This window comes from Aedes albopictus, chromosome 3, assembly GCF_035046485.1.
Source record: "Aedes albopictus strain Foshan chromosome 3, AalbF5, whole genome shotgun sequence".
NCBI lineage: Eukaryota > Metazoa > Arthropoda > Insecta > Diptera > Culicidae > Aedes > Aedes albopictus.
In genome coordinates this window covers 110,964,442-110,970,441 of record NC_085138.1, presented here as the reverse complement: position 1 = coordinate 110,970,441, position 6,000 = coordinate 110,964,442, and the positions used below count along the sequence as shown (strand labels likewise).

The 6,000-nt window shown below is 40.8% G+C and overlaps 1 protein-coding gene across 3 annotated transcripts in view; it reads left to right on the top strand.

Moving 5' to 3' along the window:
• Window positions 1-406: 406 nt before the first annotated feature.
• LOC109423417 (latrophilin Cirl) overlaps window positions 407-6,000 on the top strand; it is a 237,558-nt gene continuing 231,964 nt past the window's right edge. For 2 of the 3 annotated variants that reach the window (XM_062858434.1, XM_019698399.3), the window contains exon 1: window positions 409-1,778. The gene's annotated coding sequence lies outside the window, so the exon portion shown is untranslated. Of the gene's footprint in view, window positions 1,779-6,000 lie in introns of all 3 variants that reach the window. The other variant, XM_062858435.1, reaches the window with a different exon arrangement.

The window sequence follows — 6,000 nt, the reverse complement described above, 5'->3', positions numbered from 1 at the left end:
AAGGATATTTTACGAAAGTTTGAAGAACACGCGCTTTTTGTTGGCTATCGACGAGACATTTGTTCTCAACAATTTGTTCGAGGACAATACTATTGCATCACTGAAGGAAGAATGTAATCAAGAGCCCCAGCGGATGAGTAATCTGGGATCTACCAATTATCACGTTAGAACTGTCCTACGGTGTACATTCAATTAACTTACAGGAAGCTCAAAATTCGCCTTTGTGAACATAAACACGCAATTGAAAATGAACGAACCAGTAATTCCAGTATGGCAGTACACACCATGTATTTGGACCATGCTGCAGATCAAGAGAATGCAAAGAGAATGCAATGTCAGAAAAACTGCACAGTTGAACGCATGGAAGTTCATGTACATTGCCACAGCTGATCGTCCTCTCATGAATGAAAAAGTTGTCCCAACACAATTTTCTCTCCACAAACTGACAAAGCTAAGAATTCAGTAAAATTACAACAACTTCGACTAGTACAGTACATCACAAGTAATCGGTTGGGCAACGTCTTGTGGATTGGCAACTTCGAACCCGGTAGTAATGGTACGTACAACCTGCACTGTCTTTCTTATACGATTTCCGATTTCAAACGGGAATCTATCCATTCGCAGGGTACTCGTTCGGAATGCCACTTTGGCTCAAAAATCTCCCTAGTGGCTCGAAACGACCACCATACAGTGCTGGCAACACGCCTCCGAGTGGTCTCAGCATCCACACAGCATATGTACGTGAGGTAAACGGGAGAGTGAGTGCCGCGCGCGAGAGCGCAATGCAAGCAGCAAGGAATCCAACCGAATGAAACGAACGGCGATGGCCAGACAGGATAGACGAGACACGGCGAAGAACTAAAACCAGCCACTAGCCAGAGCTGACGGTCGCGATTTTCGTTTGCTCCGCCGTGCAGTGAATTTCGAGTCGGAAAATCTCGCCCAAAAGTGTCACGTCCGCGGTCAGGTGTACCGAAAAGTGGTTTCGGTGGGCGCAGTGTCGCCGTTTGGCCAGAAATCGGCCCGGTTCGCGTTCGGTAGTGCAGAAAAAATTGACCCCAAAAGTGTGCCCTTTGTTTGGTCGGTCCCAGTCTCCGACGACGACCATTGAAAACCATTATTTCCGAAGTAGTCGTACAGTCGTTGTCGTTGATGGAAGGAATAAACGGCGAGGAAGGAGAAACAGGAAGAAGCAGAAAGTCGCTCACCACATCACCTTAATTCGTTGGCTACCGCACACCGTTCTCACTTCGTACGTTGATCGTCGTAGTGTTTCATGCTTATGCTGCTGCCCGAAGAGCAATCGAAGAGTGCCGCCGTAGTGTGTATTTCGGTTCGTGTGAAGTGTGTACTCTCGTGAGTACTCATCGTGTGTTAGTGTTGATGTGATTCCGACGAGCGCTCGCTGGTCAGTCGGCAAAACGGTGAGTGAGAAGCGAAAGCATCAGTCAGCAACTAGCAAGAGTGTTTATGCGTTTGTGTACCATCATCTTCTCCGTTCCGTTCTTCTTCGCAACATAGTTGTGTATCTTTTTGGGAAAGCGCTGGGGCAAGTGTTGCCAACACACGGAGCACGTCCTCGTCCATACATAGGGAATATTAGCAGGCAGCAGTGATGATCTAAATGGTGGCCGTTTGTTGATTCCACGAATATTTACACGTACACGGTGAACGGTCGCTTTACGGGCACAAGGTGCTCGAAGAAGAGAAGAGTTCCCGAAGAATCCGGTGGATGGTCGAGTTCCCTCTGGAAGGTTGGAGCTGTATGACAAGAAAAGGTTTGTAACGATGCCAGTTGTATATTTTTAAAATATTGTGTGTTTGTAGATATTTCCATGTAGATGCATTATCCGTTTTATTGTTGTAATCTGCAATGTTAATCATCGTGATATCATCTGTCTCTTGCAACATAAATGAATATCAAAAATTTTAATGCTTGCAACTTGGAAGCATGGCGTTCCTGGAATTGTGGTACACATATCAGGCAATTCTTGTCAAAATTGTACCAAAAATATTCCCTAGGGTTCATTTTCTGATTCATTTTTGAAATTCTTTTAAAATTTACACACTTTTTCCATATATTTTCGATTACAAATTCTTTGGGCCGTCTTTATACAACTTAGACTTTTTGGGGGAAGATTCCAAGCTCCAAAGCCTACGCTCTATATAAAATCATCATGAATGGTTGTTTTTTGAATATCAGACTCGTAAAACAGTAACATTTGACAATAAATTTGCTGGCTCTTATAGTCTAGCATACGAATAGATTTTATGTATTGCCAAACGATTGCCTTCGAATTTATGGGAATTATTTTGAATGCCGAGCCGATCCCTTACCATATTAACGAAAGTTGTGAACTTTAAGCTCTATTTTCTCCAATGTCACTTGATGTGTGAATTGTACCTGATATGATTTTACAAGTTTATCAATTCTTTATTGAACTGCGTTGAAAAACTTCTTATAATTTGTTAGAAATTTGATATTCTTGTTTTTCTTTATGGCTCAAAGTTCGCATTGGAACTTGGGCTGCCTGAAGAAATTTGATATTAACCTTCGCGTACCCAACGTCTATTTCGGATGATTTTCGAATCTTGAATCAGCTATGAAAAAGGCATTTCCAAACTGATTTTTTTGAAGTCAATTGCATTCGCTCCAGGTTTGTCCAAATTGTCAAGGACTACCATACGGAACCGGTTCACCCATCCATTCCGGAGTTATTCCAGATTCCGTTGGGGTCATGACCGGCCGGAAAATGACACATTAATGAATTTTACTCTGAATCTATAGTTATTTTGGAAATTTGCACATATTATACGCCAGGAATACAGAAACTATGTAATTGCAAGGAACCATTGACTTGAAATGACACAATCAAGCAGTCTCATGTTCCGGATATGTCGCGGGTGCCCCCAGGGATGTGGCCATTCTAGCAACATTGTCAGAATCATTCATGCGGCACCTCGAACTTCATGATTTGTCGAAACATGAAGGAAAATAGTCCTTTCATGCTCCTAAGAACCCTCGAGAACGGCCTGGCCATACCCGGAATGTTCCGGGTGCCCCCTGGGATGTGACAAAAGTGGCCATTTCCACAATCCCAACTAACAATCGCAAGCCGCAAACAAGCATGCATGCTGAATTGTTGCTTTATAATAGTAATTATAGCTGGACTAAAATTATGCTGTACACATTATTGTACAAATGCTCTTTCAACTGAAAAAGTAGCCAATGTTTAACTTTTCGTATTGGAGTTAACAATGAAAATTTAAAACACTTTTCATGCGTTTAACAAGACTTTTATTCGACTCGCAGTAATTCCTTTACAACATAGTTTAACAAGACTTTTTCTGCTTCTTGTTAAGTTCATGTAAAAATTAGGACATGTATCTGTATAATGTGTTTTCACAAGTCAAATAAGCGCTTTCGATTCATCATACTTCGACTCAGAGTACATGATGAAAAACACGTGTTTTTACTGAACAACATCTGAATTAATCTGTTGTTCAGTCGGTAATCATAATGTTGTGCTGATTCACCACAGCTGAATAAGAGTCGAAGTCTGATTATTATTAAACCACGGGAAGTTTATGTTTTGATTTGAGCGCTGCAATTCCCTGGCCAAGTTCGCAGGGGTTGACGGTATTAAAGTGAAGGAGTTTCATTTTGATTATTGTAATGTAGTGTTCTTTAGTGAAACATATCACCTTTTTAACACTTTAATGCGCCTCCAACGGTTCATCACGAACCGGCTGCTGCAGATGGAGTATGACTGATCATATGCATCAGACATGCTCGATAAACACGGAGGATCCGCCAGGGCTCAGTAGAGTCTATTCCCAAGCAATAGTTCCAAGTCGGTTGGATTTGAGAAGGTTTTGATGATCGTTACAAATCCTAATAAAAGTAATATAGGATTTGTGACAGGTTTTGGAACCTTTAACAGCCAGCTGACTTCAAAATGTTGTTTGGGCTCTATTTCCCACGTTTCTCGGTTGATTTTGATTAGTAATTTATTAATGTCATAGTCGCTTTGTCGATTTTTTACCATGTTAGTTGGTCATATTTTCTTTAAATAATGCAATTAAAATCAACCGACGAATTAATAGTGGGAAGGAGATTTGCAGCACTTAATTGTGCTGATAGATTCGAAGCTAACGTGCGAACATTTAAACGCATTGTTGACATCAATGCGTTCGACGTGACATTTCGGACAAAAGCTGACTGCTTTTTATTAACTGAACAACGTTACTTTTGTATGACTAGGTTGACATTTCTAGGCCACGCATGAGAAAATGACATGGTTTATCGAGGTAGGACCGATAGGACAGAACGAATTTGAATATTTTTCATAGTATTTGTAGGGGGATGAATACATAATAGTTGACAAGCAATTTTTGTTTTATTACAATCAACTGACCAACTTGGCGAGGCTTGCTTACATAACAACTGACAATAAACAAACCTATTTTCCTTGACTTTCTACGCAATGGACATCCGACCAAACACACGTGTTTTCGTTAATCTCCTAGGCATTATTAGAACTTGACGTATGTGCATGACGAAACAACTAGCAGGACACAGTTCCAGACGTCTCTTTTTAATAACGACATTCAGCATATTTCCAATAAAACTACACTTCAATAAAGCAAAGACTAAAGCTGCTATGATAGAACAGATCAGAATGACTTAATTGACTATTACCTTGGAGATCTACTTCGAATAACTGCCAAATTGATAAGAACCTAACTAAATACATGGACCATACTACAAAAAACCAATTGACAAAAAGAAAAAAAAGGGGAAACTTATTAAAACTATTTTTGTTCAACGCAGGCCAAAACAGTGTCGACTTGGGCCACGATATGCCTACGTACTTCTGTGTGTTGAAACAAAAATAGAGGCTCCTAGAAGCAAATGTAGGGAAAGGGTGCGGTGTAGAACATAAGCACAGTGTTGCTACCGCCGTAATCACTTTGAAAAAAAAAAAAAAAAAAAAAAAATTTGAGCGCTGCAATTCATCATCTCTAGGATGGCGCAGATAGGAAGCAAGCGGCTGGCAATCGACGGGTCTCGAGTTCGAATCTGGATTTAGGTAAATTTATGTGTAGTTATTATTCCACAATATTTGTTCACAGCATTAAGCTCCAATCATAAACTCTCGTGGAAATTGAAAAATTTTGCATTTTTTATTATTTTAATCATTTTTGCTAAAGCTGAATAACAGCTTTACTATATACTTGTAAAACGGTTTAACAACAAACAGTTCAGTTGGTACACAACACTATGCTTCATAGTTTCTCCAAATTTGTGTGAACAAAACCCTAACAAAGGTTGTGCCTGAAAATTATCCAAATGTTATTCAGCATCATGCTGAATCAATTCGTCGTAAAGGTGCTTGTAAAATGAGTGATTGTTAGTTGGGATGTTATCGAAATCATTCGTGCGACACCTCTAACTCCATGATTTGTTGAAACCTAAAGGAAAATAGTCCTTCTAGGCCCTTATGGCCACTTGGGACCGGTCTGGCCATACCCGGAATGTTCCGGATGCCCTCAGGGAAGTGGTCATTTCTCAAACATAGTCAAAACCAGCCGTGTAACGCCTCGAACTTCATGATTTGTCGAAACATGAAGGGACAAAGTCCTTTTAGGCTCCCATGACCCCTTAGAGTGGTTCTGGCCACACCTGAAATATTCCGGATGTCCCCAGAAGAGTGGCTAAATTGGCCATTTCCGCAACGTTGGTGTAATCAATCGTGCGGCACCTCAAACTTCATGATTTGTCAAAATGTGAAAGAAAATAGTCTTTCCAAGCTCTTATGACCCCTCGGGAACGACCTGGCCATATCCGGAATGTTCCGGGTGCCCCCAGGGATGTGACAAAAGTGGCCATTTCCACATTGTTATCAAAATCAGCCGTGCGACACCTCTAACTTCATGATTTGTCGAAACATGAAGGATAACAGTCCATTTAGGTTCCCATGACTCCTTAGAGTGGTT